General features: G+C 43.1%; 1 long non-coding RNA gene across 1 annotated transcript in view; it reads left to right on the top strand.

The window, feature by feature from the left end:
* Positions 1 to 19,824, top strand: part of LOC125893232 (uncharacterized) — a 214,585-nt gene extending 194,761 nt beyond the window's left edge. The window contains exon 5 of the long non-coding RNA XR_007449846.1: positions 19,159 to 19,824. This is a non-coding gene — a long non-coding RNA (uncharacterized LOC125893232). The remainder of the gene's footprint in view (positions 1 to 19,158) is intronic.
* Positions 19,825 to 21,351: the final 1,527 nt, after the last annotated feature.

The following is a 21,351-nucleotide window of genomic DNA, read 5'->3' as shown; positions in this document are numbered from 1 at the left end:
TGCTTCATGATCGCTGACCTGAGGTTCAGACACATTTTATTAAACTCCTCATTACTGATGACGTAACAGGACTAAAATTTGGTTGCTATTGGTCGTGGATCTGTGTGCTGCGGATACAGACAGTTGTTTTTAGTTCAGCATTTGGAATATTGTCCCTTTTTAAGAGACAGCTTAACCGTATTCGGCCTGAGGGGACACTTATAAACACATGAATATGCCCCGACCCAGACACAAAGAGATGACACCATACATAAACACACACACTCACACACATGCATGCGCATGATATTCACACACACAAACAGATATATGTGGAAAGACAGACACAAACACAGACAGTGTGGACACAAGCAAGACTGTGCAAGGTGTTTTATGCATGCATAAATACACTCATGCATGCATGAACACACACACGCACACATACACACACATGCAGGCCCGTACTTCTACTCACCTTAATTGGCCCACCAAGCATCACTTAAGAAGCCTTTGAGACAGAGAGAGTGTGAGATAGACATGGAGGAGGAGAAGGAGGGGGAGTTCAGAGATACAGACAGAAAAAGGAAAGAGACAGAGTCTCGGAGAGAAGGAGGAAATCGGGAAGAGAGAAGAGAGGGAGGGCAGAAGGCATGAGGAGGAGAGAGAAAGAAAGCTCCCTGTGTATTTCTGGGGGTAATTACAGATGCAGATTTGCGTTGCCACTTGCAACATGGCTGAATTCATTTCCATCTTCGCTCTGCCCTTCCCCGGTGCCCCTGGGGAGGTGGAGACAGAAGTGTGTGTGTGGTGTGTGAGGTTGTGTCTTGTGTGTGTGAGTGTTGAAGGAGGCGAATCTGGGAATCTGCATAACAAGCTGGGAAAAAAAGGAGGAAAGGGGAAGGAGAGTATGAGAAAGAGGAACGGTGCTCTGAAGAGAGGTGTGTGTGCGTGTGTTTGTGTGTGTGTTTGAGAGGGCACCTCAGACAAACCATGACAGCAAGTCAATAATAAATACATGTAATTCATGATTTAAGGAAACACACTGGACATATAAGTATTACAAATACTTGTATATCACTACAAAGTTAACTATATTTTTATGCTTTAACGATTGCCAGAATAAGCAAACCAAATATGATACGTATTAAGGATATGATTAGTGTCAGGTTCAACAATGCATGACATGATTACACAAGTGGAATTCACTTCACTCTTCGCCTTGAACAAGCTCAAACTTGGTGGAAGTGATTAGGTCAGCAGGTAAAGGAATGCCAAACAATTACAGTACATTATGGTTACTTTTAAACTATATACAGTAGGTCCCAACAATGAAATCAGTGCCGCAAAGTTTAATCAATCACAGGACAATATTTGAAAGTCAATTTGATCCATCTCTGTGTGATTGATAGCTCAACAGAAATACCTGAATTGCACTCCTGCAGTAAACCCCACCCACCTGCTGTCCCATGCAGATTAAAACAGGAGGTAAAAATAAATTTACTCACTTTAAAATAAAATATTTCCCTGATTTTTCTGAACTTGTATCGATTCCATTTTTAACTGTAATTATTATTAGATGATTAGAGACACTTTGTACTTTTAAGGTTCAGTTTCTGCCCCCCTGTGGAAGACCAGAAAGCTATAGAAACCTGACACACTGTTTGTTGTGTTTCAAGAATACAGGTGTTTGATGCCACAGCAAAAACCCCCACGGTGTGTTTACCTCAGACTTGTCCTTCAGTCAGCAGAAGATTGATGGAGAGCCACACGCTCCCACAGCACGCTAGTGTTTGTGTAGTGACAGCATATGGCCACCAGGGGCTTACTGATCACAGTATTGTGTGTGTGTGTGTGTGTGTGTGTGTGTGTGTGTGTGAGAGAGATAGAAAGAGTGACAGAACAGCAGAGACAGAGTGAAAGGCAGAAAGACTGACACCAAGAGATAGAAATAGACAGCAAATGTGCATGTCAGTCAAAACAAACATGCATTCTTGTTAAACCTTTCCAATACGTGTGTGCGAATGAGGCGGCGCGCATGTGCTTGTGGGCTCACATGTGTAAACCCTTTGTTTTGCTGTTTTATGTCCCCCGTGTTTGTTTTTGGCCATTGTCTCTGGAGAAAGACAGAGAGGGAGGGAGAGAGATGAAAAGTCTATCACTGAATCTCTCTTAGTTTTTCATCCCTTTGTGCAACATAACACACACAAAGATACACACACACACACACAGACACACACCCTTTTCCTGTAAGACCACCTGGCTTCCCGCTGCCAGTCCGCCAGCCAGCTCAGCAGCCAGAGACTTGGCCCGATTAATTATCTTCCTGCTAATTGAATGTAGAGGGACTCTACAGGGATGGGTCATTAAACTGATGCAGCGTATGTTTGTCTCCACTGTTTATCTATCCGCAGCTAAAAGATACATCAGACACACACTGCACACAGGCACAAGCGCACACAGACTCACACACACACTCACACATATGCGAGGGTACCAATATGTGCTAACACACGATGCTCATGCACACAAGCTTTTGCTCTCTTTGCCACTCAAACACATGTACAGGCAGGAAGACACACACATGCGCAATTAATTTTGGTTTAATAAATCCTCGACGGTGTTTCCATCACAGGTCAGAGCTAGAGCTGCAACTAGTGATTATTTTTTGGCTTTTGGTTTTGTTGTCATAATTTTTAAGAGCCCAGGGTGACATTTCCAACTTATTTGCGTCGTCCAACGTGATATTATTTAAAAAAAAAAAAAAAAAAATCACTTTTAAAACTGGAAGTGACCAGAAAATGGCCAGAAATTCCTTAATAAATTAAAACAACAGAGCGGAAACAGTTGGCGAACTGATCAAGTAATTGATTTACAAAAAGCAACATATTTTTTTGTCTCAAGCAAAAAAGTATCTTGTCATTTTTGGGGGTTTGGCTCAGACAAAAAAGCAATTTCAAGACTTTAATTTGGGTTTTTAGGAAAATATAACACATTTTTCACTATTTTCCAACAGTTTAAAGACCAAACAATTAATTTGTTAACCTAGAAAGTAATCGGCAATTTAATTGATAATGAAAATGCAGCCTTAGATGACTAATTATCAGAATCTTTAATATATTTTCTGTTGTATGACTAGATGATTAATTGACTGATAATTATAGCAGCAGCTAGAACAATCACAAGAATATCAGGAATGTAACTTAAGAATATTTTTAATTCAACTCCTGCAGAGAGTTTCCATTGCTATATCCAGGTTTGACAAACTGGTTTCATGCTGATCATGATCATTTTGCATGTTCTAGGTGTAATGCATGCTCTTCATGCTTGTGCAGCCAACTTAGTCCATCTCAGAAAGGTTATATCAACCCATGAAACATGATATCCTTACTCTTTATACTTATTTCTAGTGTGGCATCTGGTCTCCCCCTTTGACAAAGAAGTGACAGCAGTACAAACACTACAAGAGCTTACACAAACGCACGCACACTCATAGACCACGTGCCGAGGCCTTATGGAAGTCTTATTAATAGAGTGTATATGGGGTGTAATTAATGCAAAGCACTTTAGGTGTGACAAGCAAGCCCTTGGTCTCGGTATTAAGCCTACATTGTTTCAGTGCTAACGAGAGGGCTCTCAGGGGAAGTGGCTCTCTTTCTTGTCTTCTCCCCCTGTCTTTCTCTTTATCACCTCCTTCATGATATTGGTGTCATGTAATCCTTGCTACTCTGACTCTGTAATGATATGCCGTCCAGGAGACGCTACACAAGGGAGCGTAATGTTGATGGTAAACGGGGTAGTCTCAGTAGAAAGAAGGTCTAATGCTGGACAAATATGGTGAGATTAATTGATAATGACATTAATTGGTTGTTGCAGTCTTAATACACTGTACTGATTTGAATACCTATATCCCTTAATTATACTTTCTAAAAAGTATTAATTAATATTAATGTTTTATTGTGTGACAACACTGAATCAAATAAGTTCTAATGCATTTTTTTTAACCCAATCAACAGTCTAATGTCAAAGTGAGAACAAATCTCTGCAAAGTGATCTGAAGTAGTTTCAAAAACCACTTAAAGGAGCTATATGTAAGAAATCTAAAGCAAATAGTCATAAAATCATCCTAATATGTCACAGAGACTAAGGAATAAAGTTCATATAACATACTGATCTCACAGATAACAATAGTACAGCCACAATATTCGCATTTAAAAAAAAATTTACGGTCCGCAAATCATGTTTATGTTTTGAATTTGTGTTTTGGCCTGCTGCGCCACCCACCGCCGTCTACCAGTCACGCAGGCAGTAGAGTCTCAGCATCAGTTAAAGTTACGACTGAGCTACAGCAGCACTGCAAGCAGCATTAGCAGTGTCCCAGAACATAGCATTAGCAGTCTCCTCAGCTGTATCCCGGCAGCAGCGTTAGCAGCAGAGAAGCCCGACTTGCTCGAACGGTCCGCTGGAAAACCGAAGATCAAGGACGCGGTGACGCGGCCCTGCCATGGCAGCCGCCCGTGGGCAAACAAATCAGGCTCCAGCGTGCCGCTGTCCAGCAACCTCAAATCTGTAGGGGAGGGGGGCTGACACGACTCGCGGCAGTATTTTGAATTCGAGTGCAGTAACCGTTTTGGCCACATTCTTACATACAGCGCCTTTAATTAATTACACAATGATCAACTATGTGTATACAATACAATAGATCCAAGGAAAGTCAGTCTAAAATGCCTTAGTAAGGTGTTGGGCCACCTTAAAGCTGTTTCATATGACCCCTGGAAAGTGTCCACAGTTACCGTCTTACACATGTAGCATACAGCAGAAGATTGTCCACGACAGCTGTTTTGTCACGTACTGGAAATACTCCGTTTGGTTTAGGCCAGTGGTGCAGTGGTCTGTACATGACGCAAAAAGTAAGCTGTGTAAATCCCCATGTTTTGTTTATGTAGCCGGTTTGTAATTTGGTCATAAACAACCAAGTCTCTTATCCCACCTTGAATTTGTCTGACAATGTGGGCATCAGTCCTACCAATAGAAGTTCCCGAATCTCGTCATCTCTCCAGTTGGACAGTTTTGTTGGTGTCTTCATGTAAAGACCCATCTTCTTCACCCTTGGATGTTTGTATTCTTTTAGTTTTGTGCCAGTCACATAATACAAACATGACCAATGCGCCCACTCCACTATGAAATCTCTGGACAATGACCTGTTCTCTTCACACATGGGCTCAATCGGACATTACACAGACTACACATACTGTTCCAGGGAGTTGGCAGTTTAAAGTCCAAATGGCCAGTCCAATGAATGCGGACATTTGAATTATCATAAGAAGTGCGGCTCCTAAGGGTAATTCTTCAAGTCTCTTAAAGTTTACTAGAGGGATGAACGTGATCATTTCAAAGAATATTCGCTTTATTTGGTGTTTTGATGATGGTATTGAAGGGTGCTGTCTAACGTGTTAGTCCAAAATATCCCACATTTGTCATAGTTGTTACATTTGTCTTTTAATTTGTCTTCCATCTGCATCTTTCTCAATAAAATATAAACATGAGTTACATTCCTCACATCCAATCCAATTCAAACATCCTCAACAGTTCCTGTCATGCCTTGTTTTCATCCGTCTTTCCTGAACAGTGAGCTGATACTATTTCGGTGTATTTGTATTTAGTGACCTGAGCAGGGTATTCAGCCACATATATTAGGCCCATTGTTGGCTGGTAAAAGCTGACGGCCAACACAGAGGCCCATTCCCCCCCACATGCCTGCACACACATAATGGCCATTTCACAGCTCGTCTGGGGGTAATGGAGCCTGGCTGGGCCCACCGAGATGGATCACCCCCAGATGGGGATGAAATGGGTGATCTGGCAGGATTGACGAGGCCTTGAGGTGCTTTTAGAAGACCCCAAACCTCCACCCTTCCTCATAGGTCTGCATTTGGTGTAAGTTATGTGGACCGGGTTGAGGGTAGATGATGGGACACTGATTTGGAAGATGGTGTCATTGTCACAGGGTCTGGGTTGATGAGAGATGGATTGGGCGTGTGATATGTCTGTGCATCTGGCTCCTGGTTTATGTATGCATATGTCCGTCTTTGTGCACCCGTACATGTATGTGTGTCTTTCTTTTTATCTGTGTGTTTATGTGTTCAAGTAGAAGAGAACACAAAATACAAAGCTAAACCGATATTGACCCGGAGCAATCACTCTAATCACCCTGCCCGAGCTCACAAAATCCTGAATCGCCTGCACACCCCACTCTCCTCCTTCAAACTCAACACAACCAAAACACAACATGACTGTGCTGGTATTTCGACTGGACCTTTGAGGCGAGCGGCGGCTGACGTTATAAATGGCGTGTGGTGGATAATGTCAATACTCTGTGATTGGACCGAGCCTGCTGAGTCGCTAAAGGTCAGGGAGGAGCACATTGCTGATTGTTTTCCAAAGACAGCCCATTGAAGTTTGTCTGATAGGGGTCATTTAGTTTAAGACACGCTCAGAGGCTAAGTTATCAGTCTGTGTCACTGATGCGCCCTCCTTTAACAGTGCTGTTTAGGTGACAATAAATGATTTTGGTTCTAGCCCGTTTGATAAATTGTACTTCCACCTTTTTGGAATTTGCAGTTATTTAATTAATGTAAATTATTATCACAATTAAAAGCAAATGATTATTGTGGCTTTTAGCTGTCACTGATAAATGAACAGGCTGCCTGTCATACTGCTCCCTGTCAGATTGATGGATTAATGTCATCGAGGCAATAATATCTAGCACTGGTGTGTCAATACCCTATTAGTTTGCAGTTGAGCATGAGATGTAGTGCTGTCTTTGAAAGACACTGTCATGCTGTGAGGTGTGTTTTGTAAAAAGTGTGTGTCGACCACAGTCAAGTATAAAACTGACAGCCATAGTAGTATTGCATTTATGAAGTTCTTTCATTTCATTGTGTAAATATATTATTTACTGAGGCATCACCAACAGACAAGTGCAGTGTTTGTGTTTTTTTTAAACTCAGGAAACCCCCATTGAAAATGGGCGATACCAGAGCAGTGTACATGGCTCTGCAGCAGGTGAATACGCCTTTCGGGTGTGTCACCATCGATGTCATGAACACTCAAGAAAACAGGTTCGTAAACAGCAGAAAGCAACATGGAGGCCACTTTTTTTTATATCTCTTACCTTTTCAGTCTCTATCTCAAACTCGGTGGCGACTAATTCAGAATGATGTTTGAGCACTGCTTGGACAGAGATAGACGATATTGCGTGACAGAGCTGGAATAGATAAATACCCGTGACTACTGCAGAGTCATTTGTCACAGGAGTAAATGCAGATTGTAACATTTCCCATTAAATACAAAAGCCAGATGTTTGTGGTTGTTATTGGGTTTTTTGTCCAGTGGGAAGGGGGCTATACAGTTACCTGCAGAGTAAGTGAACATATCCAGCCACAATAAATGCACAGGTTTTTACACAATTCATCCAGGTGGCACTGAGATTCTCACAAATACACTTGAGATCTGTATTGCAATAAGCACAAAAGCACTCACCTTGAAATTAAAAAGGTATGCTTTGGTTGAAAATGCATTATTAAGTAAAATCTATTCAAAAAAAGAGGAGCAAACAAAAATTAAAAGCATCTTTATATTAGAATGGCTTAGAAATGCAGCTTCTCATTTTGCCATAAAGGAAAATGGCATGACCAATTAGCCCTCCAAATGTAAGAGAACCAAGAGTATGTCCCCATTAAAAAGATATAATTAGATGGTTAATTTCATCAGTTGTTGCCATGAAACATACATAGAACATATCCTGTCCTCTTACAGCCTTTAAAGATGCTTTAATCTCAGTGTTCTTAATGTCCATTTAACCACATACACCACTCCAAACACATGTGTGCATGTATTATCATCTGCTAACCTAGGCTTTTAGGTCTAATTCCACTGACGGTGTTCCTTTTGTGGTATATCCGTGAAAAGTGATCTAAAAAACACAAGATGCAAATGTGGATATTTGCTATCCTATCCACCCACATCATTTGGAAGGTTGGTGTATGTGTGTGTGTGTGTGTGTGTGTATGTGTCTGTGCAAGGTGCGCACATTTGCGCTCACGACACCCCTCGTCTCAGTGCCTCTTCAAAGGCATTGAGTGGTGCCCTTTGTGGCCCCCGCTCCCTCCCTTTTCACTCTCCCTCCTTTTGTCTTAGCGTTTCATATTTAATAGAGCTGGCTCGGAAACAGAGCAAGGATAGGTACCTGAGGCTGAGGGCGAAGGCCCACTGATGCCTGGGTGAAGTGTCTCCTCTCCCTCTGTCTCTCTGTCTGCATCCCTCTCCCTCTCTGCCATGATCCTTTCAAGCGAATCTATGAGCAGCAGATCAAAGGGATCCACAATGATGTCCCTCTATTCTGTTGGGACGGCACGGTCGTTTAGACACCCTCCAAGCACACACACACTTGCCCGCTTTCAAACAGGTGTCTTGACTGATAAGTGATACATATATGGAGTGGCAAAAAGAGATGGAACAAACATGGAGTGCAGATCCTCTCTTTTGCCTTCATCTCTGCCCTTCCTTCCTCTGCACAGCATTCAGTCTTCAGTCCAGCCCTTCACTCTATCATATCTCATTTACTCATAGTGTAATTAGATTAAAGGGGACTCCTTCAGTTTGAAGGTAGGAGCATCTCTGCTAAGCTTGGAAAAGAAAAAGCAGCCTTCCCATGTCTTCCTGTCTCCCTAGTGCTTTGCTTTTTCTCCTTACTGTAAGGTGATGAGAGCCCATTGGCGTCTGTCAAACTATCGGACTGATTTTATAGCCGGCTTTCAATCACCTGCCTTGTAAAGAACAAGAACACATGTACCTTATTGATCATCAATCAATGATCAATTAAGCAAGCCATTTGTCCAATTAGAGCAAAGAGTCCAGCCAGACCATGGCTTATTTAGCTGTTTGATTGGAAGGGAGCGGAGGGAATGGATATGCTTGCATAATTGATCAGGACCAGGTCTTTAAACACTTATCTCATCCAAGTCAGATAGTGAGGCCATTCAGGTTGATGTCGAGGAAATCTGTTGCCTTTAACGGAAACCAAGTAGTTTCTTAAAGGGTTTTAATCCCAGTTTAATAGTAAAACATTTGCTGGACAGTTTGCTATATTTGCTATAGTTTGCTATATTTATTGGTAGACGGTGCTGCCTGTCAGTTTGTTGGGCTGATGGATCAACATCTGGTGTACATTACAGGACTTAATGCCGATTTTTTTCTTCCTGGACTGTTCACATTCATATTTGAAGTGACCTGTAGCCTATCTGACATCAGTGTAAATGGATCTCAGCCCTCAAACAGCTCACATGAGACCAATACCATCTCACATATGGAACAACAACAACAACAACAAAAAAAAAGTCACATTTGCGAAACATGCATTTGGGGGGAAATAAATGAATGAACACAGCAATGCAAGTTTCTTATCCTGAATGATTTGCTGTAGAGGTCGGATGACAATTTGGACTGCCCGCTGCTCTGAAGACCTTTGTCTATTTTCAGAATACTGGACTATCTTGAAATGGGACATTTTTCTAATTATTTAGGTTTCCAGATTATGACGTGTATGCAACAACGTGAGGTGAGAAGAAGATGGAACAGAAAAGCTGTAGTTCTATTAGCAGTAGTACTGTGGAGAGAGAGGAGTGGGTGTGGGAAGAGTCGGGAGTGGTGGAGCTGCGATGTGGAAGGTTTCACCGAGCAACAGTTTCTCCAAAACTTAACAATGTCCAGGGCTACATCCCAATATCTCTGCTGGTGCTACACAACAACGCTGTTATGGCATGGAGGCAAGTTGTTTGCGTCAGAGAGTGTCTGGCAGTCTATTGGATGGGGAAGCCTATTGCAGCAGCAGTGAGGCTACAGTAAGGCTTTTGTAGTTTCATCGGACCACTCTGACACTGTATGGTGAGTAATCTGTGTTGTTTTCCTATCGTTCAAAACTAATGCCTTAAACATAGTCATTAACTTTGAATGTGTTGGTGGTCCAGTTTGTCTAATCTTTGTGGTTCTTGTGATGCAGTGGACCCAAACATGAATGAGATGAGGGAAGTTTCAGTTCCTGTGTTTAGTTCCTAGGGTTCCTTGGGTCCTGTGAATATTTTGTCATAAAGGCCCATCGGACTCCTCTAGCCCTGACTCACTCTTCTTCCCCTCATGACAGTCCCCCCTTTCTCCCCTATAGTTCTCACTACAGAGGGGGCGCTATTTCACCATCCTCACCCAACAACTCGAACCTCAAACCCTCTGAACCCTCTTCCTCCTCCTCCTTCTCCTGCCACTTCTTTTGGTGGGGAGATTGTTTATTTGGGTCAAATAGTCAGTTATCTCAGGGAAAAGAAGAGGGGGCGTCTTCCACCCCAGCCATCCCTTTTCCCAAATCCTCACCCTCCTTCTCTTTCTTTTCCACTTTTTTTTCCACCCCCAGCCCCTCCATTTTGGTTTTCAGCCATTTAACCAGTCAGCAACAATCAGAGCTGACAGAGCGACGGGAAACAATCGAGGCAGGGTCACTGGAGGGGTGACCTCAGAGAGCTGGGGGGTAGGGATCGAAGTGAGGCCCAGGCAAAAAACCGCCACCCCAGTGCAGTGTCCCGCCTGGCTCTTTGTTGCAGTCAGCCAGTGAGAAAATGGGGACACTTTAACTCTCCTCTGCATCCACCTCTCTCCAACAACCCCTCCACTCTCTTTTCCTTCCCTATCGCCTTCTCATTTGCTCCTCTCGCACTCTTTTCTTGTCCCTCTTTGTGCCATCGCCCAGAGAGGGGGAACTGAGGGGGCAGAGAGCGATAAAGTGACTGACGGGCCACTTTTCCTCCCATTTTTTTCATCTTCCCGTTAAGTCCGACAGTGTCTGTGACTGCGTGACACTCGGGTTTCTGATTGACAGGGGGCGTGGAGGTGGAGGTGTATGTGTGCGTGTGTGTCTGTGTGTTCAGGAGGGGTCTGGGGACAAAGTGACTGTGTGTCTCTGTGCACAGGGGGGGGGGGGACCAGAGTGGCAGAGGGAGGAGGGCGGATGGTAGGATGGGGAGAGTCGAGGGGAGGAAGTGTGAGGATGAAGAGAGAAGTGGGTGGGGGAGTTGGGGGTCATCCACTCATTCTCTCACCCTCTCCGTGACAGTTTGGAGGTTTCACACTTAGCTGCCCCTGCGTTTGTTTTGTCTGCGCTGCTCGACCAGGTTCCCACGTGAAAGTGCGCTCTCACTGTCCTCTTGCACTCATCTGACCGTTGGGCGTCACAGCAGTCAGAACCGGAGCTGAGACGAACATACACAGAGACTGACAGCTGGGCCCAGGTCTGCAGACGACGGGCGCACAGCACCTCAGAAGGACTCCCTTTGGTTCCCATGCTAGCAGCCCACTTGGTGACCTCATGAGTTTGTTTACTTGGGTCTGAAGGACTAATTACACTGCATGGCATTTTGTGGCTACAGCACAATCACAAATTAAAAAAGTCTGTTTGTGTGGGCGCATTTTGTGTTGTTTAAATTATCCCATATTTCAAGCAAAACACTATCCGCAGAAATATTTCAAAGCTTTTATCTAGAAAATACATCATCTTGAAATGTCTCTACTGCAGTAACAAATTTCTTAAGGTGACATATTTTTTTAAATTTTCAGACAGCCTCACGGGTTAGCATGATGTCACACTATTGTTGTAGTAATGTCTGGCAATTTGTTAAATAAATCACAGTCATTGTACGCATATTATTGCTTTATCTACTGGAAAATGTCAAACTCGGTTGAGTTCATTCTCTCCAAATATCAAACTAATACACTGATACGCATAATTAGAGGTCATGGGCTGGCAATTAAAACAGTATCCCTTCCTCTCACTAGGCTCATCACAAATGTATGATAATTTAATAATTTTGCCACTGGTGTCATATATGGATGATTGATTAGAGATGGAGAGAAAGGGGAGAGAGTTGGGTGGAGGCGAGTCGAAAGGAGGCAGAGTGGGAGGGAAGGTGGGAGGGAAATAAAGGGGGAGTGAGGGATGAATTAGTGACGGGACGGAGGGAGAACGAGAGGGAAGAAAGGAGAAAGAGGGGGGAGGGAAAGAGGGAGCGCATTCCTGGGTGATTCAGCACGGTAGACCAGCGTGAGGGAGGGACGGCGAGTGGATGGACAGAGGGTGGGATGGATGGATGGAGGGGAAAGGAGGAGGGGTGACAGGGCTCCCCTCTAGCAAGTGTGGCGACAGGGACAGATGGCGTCCCTCGGCGGACAGAGTGAGTCCCAGTTTTCACCTGCGGCCCCATGGGAAAAATCCGCCTTCCTCACACATGCAGCCATACAAGAGGCCCTGGAATGCTCGTGCAACACTACAACAAGATGAAGGATGTACTCCGAGGAGGCGGGGGTGGAGGGAAGGATGGAGACGGGAGGGGAGGGAAGCAGAGAAGCGGGTCAAGGGAACAGCAATATAGGATAGTCTGAGAAAACTTTAAGGGAGGAAATACGCAGAGTGGGAAAAAGCATGGAGGATTAGGAGATTGTGGAAAGGAGAAATTGAAGGAAGATATAAAAGGAGGCAGTAAAAAAATCAATAAGCACAATGTTTGAAGAAAGGAAAGCAGTGGGGAAGCCTTCACACTGTGAAAACTATTTGACAGATACTTTCCGACAGACAGCGCAACACCCATTCAGATGCTTCTCGTTCTCCCTCGCTTTCTCTCCCTTTCCTTCCCTCCCTCCTCGGCCGTCATCTCCTTTCTCCCCGCCTTATTTTCTTTCCCCTTCTTGCCCCATCTCTCCCTCTCTCTCACTCCCTGACTGTTGGGTGATACAGATGGTGCTTTTGAGGACTGTGAATGGGGTCAGGCCGGGTCGGGAGGGGAGGGGGGTGCAAGGGAGGACCAGACAATAATGTAACGATTCGGCCGGCCCCCCGGACCAGCAGGGCCGTGGAGGAGAGTGAAAGTAAACAATAGTCCGTCGCTGAGGGGGTCAGTGGGAGGGGAGAGGGGAGAGGGGAAAGGGGTGTGCAGGGGGGGTCAGTCTCCCAGGGTCTTGACGCAAGCCGCTGTTGGGAGGGGGCCGAAAAATGTGTGTGGGTGAACGTGTACAGGTTGGCTGCAGAGGGGTATGGGGGTCACAAGGTAGCAGCACTCCAGTGTTGGCATGTGGTCTGTGTTTTGGAAACTCATTACTGCACCATTCCTTTAGCCTGCTGCTTTTGTTTCGTGCCTTAACATATTTTCTGTTAATAGATACTTAACAAATTTCCCTCTTCATGCGCTCTCACCACCACTGAAGTATGACAGATTTCAGCCAATGTAAAGCCAACATGTAAATTCAAGATTTAGTTTTCCAGGAACAGAAATCATATGGAAATTCTCTGACAAAATGTACTCTTAGGAAATCAAAGAGTTGCATGTCCACAGAAACACTGAATAGCTTCACTGAAGGAGTTTGGTATTGGGGCCTTGCTCAAGGGCAGTAGTAGACAACACTTGTCAAAAACTGCCCTTGACTAAGGCTACAAGGGCAGTAGAAGTTAATAGTTATTTAAGTGTGCCTTTAACATATTCTCAGCGCATGCATGGTTCAAATGTTCAGGCTGCGATACGTTCTGAGACTCTTTTTGGCTTGTATTAAGTGCAGCTGTGCTGTTGACATTGACATATACAGTATAACTTTAATTATTTAGAGTTAGATATGCAAAAATACGTTCTTGCATTTCACTGATTGTATGATTTGAAGCTTGTGAATTGTCTGATGATGATCATTTTCTCTACAAGTTGGTAGAAATTACCCTCACTTTCAAGTAGCTGCATTCAACTCTCAAAACCTTTTTTGTCAGTTTCAGATTATTGTTCTACAGGCTGTAGTGGACTGTATAGGTTACCATCTGTGCACTGATAGCATGTGGTGGAGTACAAATGAAAGGGATAGTAGAGTGTGACAGTTGACATATGGCTAAGCAGCCCTAAAGATGCCCCATTGATCTAATTGACTGGAGAGGCAGGAATCAATACCAGTGATCAGCACGCCCCCGAAGTCCAATAATTTACACAATGCCTTAACTTGCCTCAACTAACCAGATGTTGGTTGTACTGAAGGCACTGATTTGACCTCATCAGTGCTGCTTGAGAATGAAATGCAGGACATCCTTTGGCACTATCAACACTTTGTTTCATTAAGGGAGTAAATTGTGACCCAATGTGAAACTCTGTTACATAAACACTAAGACACATTTCTGTTTTTCTTTGGCTCGTTTCTAACATGAAAGTCAAATCATAAACTTGATGACAAAACTTCAGAAACTTGAGAAAACAGATTCAGTAAGTTTTTTTCTTTGTTTGTATATTTCAGTTACCATAACTTAAATGCACAAGCTCCGTTCACAGATAAGTTTCCTACATTTAATTGAAAAAATGTACATCAAATGAGGTTTAAGCCTACAACATCACAAGTGACAGTTATGTGATATCTAAACTGGTTAAGCCCTTTACAGTATATGGTAACCCCTATCACCCCTGTCTTTAGCCCCTTTGACACAGAGATCACAATATAGGGGCACAACAAAGTTTCTTCTTTATGCTGCCTTTGCATTTTTCCACAGAACCAAACAGCATTTGTCAGCATTGCAGAATCAAAAGAGGCATGAAAGGAGTGACATGTAACACTACAGCATCGGCCTCTAGAGTAACATATAACATATGCACACCAGGCAGCGCTTTATAAACGGTAACAATGGCATAAAATGGCAATAACAGTCATTTTGCGTCTCTGTTAAATTGTGGTTGATCTCGCCCTCTGCTTGGAGGAGCTCCTGGACTTCATTGTTTTCCCGATTAGCGGACAATTTTGGTCATTCTTCTTCTTCTTTGGGTCAGCTGCTAACTGCTAGCAGCTACTTTTTAAATCTTTCACGGTGGGTAGCACACGTAACACGTCATCAAAACATCACACCTGTGCCACCCATGGTACTTGCACCACTGGACTAGTGCTTTTTGGGAGTGACAGGCTTGGTCAGGCCTGGGCTCAGTTTTTTGTGTGATGGTCTGGGATGGGTCGGGTCCAGACCTCCTCTCACACGGGTTGGTTTGGTTCGGTTGTAGTTTTTTCGGCCTGTTGAGAACTCATGACCATGGTTGGGACAGCTGTGATGTTTTAATGGTGTACTCTTTGTGTGACCAACCACAGGGAGATTTAAAAAGCAGCTACAGGCAGTTAGCAGCCAAGTCAAAGACGATGAACAGCAGCTGAAAATACCTGCAAATTGGGAAAACAATGAGGTGCGGGAGCTCCTCACCCTGCAAGCAGAGGACAAGATCAACCGCCATGTAACATGGAGAATTGTTATTGTTTATGAAGTGCTGCCAACGCGTATGTTATATATCACAGTACAGGCCAACGCAATTGTGTTACATGTCACGCACATCACATCTCTTAAGCTTCTGGTATGCCGGCATGACTCCAAAATCACACACTGGAGCAGCATCATGCTGCCCCTTTTTTGGTTCCGTTAAAAAAAATAAAAAAAAAAGCCAAGGTGGCGTAATGAAGGGACTTTGTATAAAATTGCTCAGTGGACCTCTGAACTTAACCAGAATATGAGAAAAAAGGTATATTCTGCAGCCCTATCTGTGTCTGTCACACATTAACTGACCATCTTAAAACACTTAGACACCATCTAGCTTCTTTCATGGTTTTCCCCACTCCTTCCATCTGTGGCTTTTGATTGACAGCTGCTGAAAAGTGGAAAGGGACCTTCAGTGCAGAGATGAGAAGGCAGGCAGCAGGGGTCGAGTCCCCAGGCCCCGGGGACTTGCCTTCTCTTCCACTTCTATTCCAGGCCAAGGGGCCTGTGCAGGGGCAGAGAGATGCTGATCGAAAACCTTCATTGTCTGTGAGGCCCTCACACGTCAGAGCTAAAAGTCAAATAGTGTTGTGACACGTTGTGGGAAGTGTAAGTGACAAACACACACATACCAATATCCTCTGGCAAGGTGGACACAAATACCTATGATGCACCCATGTGTCTGTATGGCACATTTGCATGAGACACATGAGCAGAGAGGCATTCACACTCAGATAAACACACCCACACACACTACACATACTACAAACCACTCTATTACTGCCACTCTAAATCTATCCCTCAGCTCAGACGGAGCTGTCTGCAGGAAAAGATGAAACTTTTAAGCGATGATAGCGGGAGAATACACTGACCTGCCTGCATTTGTGAATGTGTGTGCGTGTATCTACGTGTGTGTGTTTGCATGTGTGGCAGGATTTAGCCATATTTGAAATGCCTACAATACATAGCTCACTAGTCATGTCATTAACTGGTCCTACTGTAGAGAAATAATGTTTTATATTTGCATTTAGAGTTAGAGGAGTAGTTAGGGTTGGTGGCTTTTGATCAGACAAGGCCTCAAAGGAATACATTACACAGAAGTCAGTTCACTGCCCTCACATATATCTTGACATCACAAAGTATTTCTTTGTAGAATATCTTTGTTTCCATGTCTTTGTTTTGCCTTACTCTTTCTCTGTCAGCCTGTGTCTCTATCTACAACACTCATCTGTGTATCTGCTACTTTCCTTTAGAAAGGCCTCCATAGAAAACAGCAGCCCTGTCTCCCAGAAATTAAGTTTGCATATTACTAAATTGTTTTCATAACATGTGGTGGTGAGAATGTAATCACTGCGTAGATAATGTTCAGAGATTTGATGTATGAAACACTACATATATATGTACTGTGCTGGGATCTCAGGCAGGTGGTCGGGATTGAGGGTGGATATACCAAGTGTAGGACGTTGACCTGAGGATCCTGGTTTCACGTCTAGACTCCTGTCTGTGGTTAGGTTTATGCAACAAAAGCGTTTTGATCAAGGTTAGGGAAAGATCATTATTTAATTGGTACTAAAAAAGGTAATAATAATAAAATAATGCTGTAGTAGTCACTACGAGTAGATAATGTATTGCAAGATTGCCTATTTTGGCAGAAAACAAATAAAAATACGTTGTCGGTGAACATTTTTATGATATGTTCAATATCAACATTTTTGTGACTTGCCACACTGATTAGCAACATTGCCTTATTATGTTAAAAGAAAATGTAATTGGCTCTGCATTAAGGTTCTCTCGAACCTATTTGCTGTTTTAAATTAGTTGTATATAATATGTAATATCTAGGAGACAGGGCTAAAAACAGTCTCATTCCCTAAGAGGTGTAATCTTATATCAGCGGGGCCCAGATATGTGCATGAATATTGCAGGAGGGTGGTTGCATTGCAGCTGAGGCAGCAGTACAGAATCTGTGCACACCCAGTTAATCTCAGGAGGAAATAACAAGGGGACTTTTCACCACCCGGTGAAACAACTGAATAAAAGCCATTACCTCAACTACTTCTAGATGCATCCAAGTCAGATGGAGCAGGTCCTCTCAGTTATGGATGAAGATCTGAGGAGGCGAGGAACAGCCTGCCAAGAGCCAACTGAGCCACGACAGTGACTGTCTGTGACATTGTATTAAACAACACGTGTGGTCTTGCATTTAACACGCTTTATCTCTTGAATAAAAAATGTAAAAGTGCAAAAACTAGAGAAGGAGCATACATTAATCTTGTACAGTAGCACATTGTCAGTGAAAAACCAATGACCATTATCTTGATTAAGTAGTAATAGACATCAGTTTAGAAAAGGATGTAAGTTGAAACACTTTGTTGAGGAAAAATTTTCAAATAATATCCTCTAAATATATGATTCACAGAGAGTAACAAGCAGAGTAATACTGAATAGTGCTCATTCAAAGTTTTGTTACTTTTCAAAATGATTCTAAGCTAACAATGTATACCAGTAAAAAAAACCCTGCTCTGTAGACTCTTGAATCGATGAATGACCAGTAGTTTGACCTTTTAAAGCAACTTCAAACAGAATAGCTTTGGAACATTTAAAACCTAGAGTGAAAGTGTGAAAGTTAAAAATGTCCTTCAGGGTAGAATGTCCCAGATGAGAGGACACTGGTAAAAACATGTAGCATTGTGTTTGGAAAGAGGAGTGCCTGGACTTTCTGCATCAGGGTATTCAAAGACGGGGATGGATATCGCTGTTGTGTGTGCTGTGGCTTGTTGCTTTTCACTGTTTTATTTCTGTAGTTAATGTTGTAGTGTGACAGGTGCTTTCCTCTGAATTTAAGTAAGTCTAGGTTACCCCCTAAAATTTCTATTTAGATTCTGTTCATGTAGAGCTGTATGAAACAAAAAAGGTTTTTATGTACCCACAAAGACACTTAAGCTCTTTATCCATAGCTTCAAAACCTGTCCCTCTCAGTCACAAAGGGAACAAATTCATACACCCTGGCTCGGTACTGTACTAAAACATCTTAAAATCTTTACCTAACCTTCAAAAGTTCTGTCCTGCCATAAAGTTAAGGGCTTGCAGAGGACAATTAAAAAGAATATAATTCTCTCAAAGCTGGGTTAGGCAGAAATCAAGAAAAGGTAAGGCAGAATTTGAAAAATACACCCTCCTCCTGCAGGTCTCCATTCTCTGTCCTAAACCCCTCCGACCAGACAACCACACAACCCAGTCTCCCATACATTCATTTATTTAAACTTATTTCATTCTGGAGCTCTCTCTGTTTATCAGACCACAAATGACAAAAGAATTAGCTAGCTAGCCACCCCATGGCCCCTCCGCCTAGCTCCCAGCCGCTGTGGACTGCTTCGTCGGGAGAAGAGCGGGCAGCAGTTCCAAAAATGGTCCTTTGATCAGCAGATATAGCAGTTTAAATTTGCCCAGCGTAGACTGCCCAGCACCAGATGTCACAGCAGGTTGTTGCCTGATGGTAGTGCCAGGTCTAACCTGTGTAATGGCAGCAACAGAAAGTTTCCTGGCCTGTCCAGTCTCCTGATGCTGACGTTTGCTGGATTGCTCCGGGCGCTGACTCTGCAGCTGCTGCCCCCTCTTCTCCTGACGAGATGGACTGTAGCAGCACAGAGTGAGGTGAAGGACACACTGGGATTTGAGTCTTTAGCTAATGTTAACTACATAAACATGAATTTGAAGCCGTGGTCGTAAGCCTTTTGCAATGGTTAGCAGAAGGCTAAACTGTGACTGAAATGCTTTGTCAATACTGACACAATTCTTGTTTTGTTTTTTTTTGCCAAACTCTCCTTCAGACTCTCTTTTTGATGACTCCATCTCCACTTTTGGGTTGCTTTGAAGTATAGGCAGTTGTTGCCAGTAGGATTCTCCTCCACTGAATCAGACGTCCCCCAATCCAAAGGGATTCGCACGCCAATCTGCATTTGTACAACAGCCAATAGGAACGTCCCCTCTCTGAGATGACCTGTGATTGGCCAAAGTCTTCCATCTACTGCTCAATTTTCTGAAGCCTGAAAGAAGAGCGAAGAGGAGGTGCAGAAGTCTAGTGTTCTCTCAGACCAATTAAATTATAACATGCTTGAAGGTTGTTATGGTATTTTTACCCAGTGACGCCCAAAAAAATCTGTCTACCCTTGCTTTAATCAATGCAGCAGTGTCTGAGATATCCTGACTTTTAGTAACTAGTATAGGTCAAACTTCAAAAATGCTCGACATCACACAATGCAACTCCTTACCACCATTTCATCAGATCCTTCCTGCTTGGTACATGTACAATTCTTTCAGATGGCACCCTTCTGGTTTGTAATACAGACATTTTTTTCAAAGGTTTATTGTTGCCAAAGTTCAACAGACACTTTTTTCACAAGGAAATTAGGTAATAAACCGAGCTTGATGTGCTCGGTGATGTCTCGGTAGGTTTAGGTTGTCATGTGATTGTGTGTATTCTTTGCTGTTTGTTATCGTCATGCCACTCAGTCACTTTCACAGCCATGCAGCGCAGTTAATTGCATGTTAACAGTATTCTGAGTGCCTGTGGAATACCAGCATAATTTGATTCATCTGTTTTAGTTTAAACCGTTTCAAAGTTTTATAATTACAACGTGCATTGAAAAAACATTGTAAGGTCTTTTTTATATTTTATTTCTTAGTTCTCTTTTTTGCCTCTGCCTTTGCTGGCGCAGCAATTTCACTTTTGCATTGTTTATAACCTCCAAAGATCAAATTACAGATAGTGCCTCCAATGTAGCATAATGTAGTCAGACAATATCAGACTTTGCATTAGTTTGGAACTGAACGTTTTCGGACATTATTACTCTGCATTATGACTTAGCTCCTCATGCATGAAAGGGCTAAACACAAGATGCTGAAACATTTGTATTCTTGCTGTTTTATTGTGCACTAAACAAATTAACAATTTTAATGCTGTTTGTAAGAGACAATATACTCTGCTTATTCATGGATTCATGACATATGAAGACTGATCAGTGTAGCCAACAGCTGCCGCCTTGTAGTGGAGACAGTGTTATACGTGCATGTGTTATGGACACCTGCAGGGCAAAGGAAAATGTCAGTCTGCAAGACTCACCCAAAGAAAGAAACATGGAGGAAAATTAATCATGAGTTTTAGAACTAGAAGAGTTTTACAAATTTGATTAGAGTGATAGATGGCAAGCAGACACTGTGACAATAATAAACCCAGTCAGATTGTGAATTATGAAGAGTCTTTTCAATTATGCTGCTTGCATTTGCTGATAAGAACTACAATTTTACTGCTGTACAAGGGGGGGGGGGGTTTTAAAGGGCGAGTGACAGAGACATCTAAACTCTTATCACGCAGTTTTATGACCCAAGTGGAGAGCCAGATAGGCCGATGGGTAACAAAACCGTGCAGGTGCACATTCCTCCTGGAGTAATGGAATCAGGAAGACAGCCACACAGTAGTGGGAGAGGCTGCATTTTCTAAAGCCTTTTTTCAGAAGACGTCTCCTAGGATGGATGCCATCTTTAGCTACAGACTCTCAAGGGCTCACAATACAGCAGAGGAAGTGTTTGGCATTCTTTCTGCCAGATGCCAGGCCAGTCAAATGAAACCTGAGAAGGCTGACTCACAGGCTATGGCTGCCTGCATCTTCTGTAACTGTCTAAAAGCAACAAACATTGGCTAAAGAAGGCAGAAGCTCCGCAAGGAAGCAGGAAGAGAATCAATCATGGAGCATCCCGACAGAGCTCACCAGGGGCTTTTTGATTCAAGGAGAAAGCTTAGCTGTTAGATCATATTGGAGGCAGGACAGCTGTCCATTGAGGACAGGACACAGTGTTACCTGCATTCACATTTTAACTATAAAACAATCATAACATTTTGCTAAAATGTAAAAATGACATTTTGTGGTGTTATGGAGGAGTTGCACTGATGTGCACTGTAGCTGCCTGGGGTCACCGCTGGTCATCTCAGAGTGACGACAAGATAAGTCAACAAAAGAGATATT

The sequence above is a fragment of the Epinephelus fuscoguttatus genome, linkage group LG8, assembly GCF_011397635.1.
Source record: "Epinephelus fuscoguttatus linkage group LG8, E.fuscoguttatus.final_Chr_v1".
NCBI classification, from domain to species: domain Eukaryota; kingdom Metazoa; phylum Chordata; class Actinopteri; order Perciformes; family Serranidae; genus Epinephelus; species Epinephelus fuscoguttatus.
Note: the sequence above shows the minus strand (reverse complement) of the source record. Positions and strands in the feature narration are given on the sequence as shown.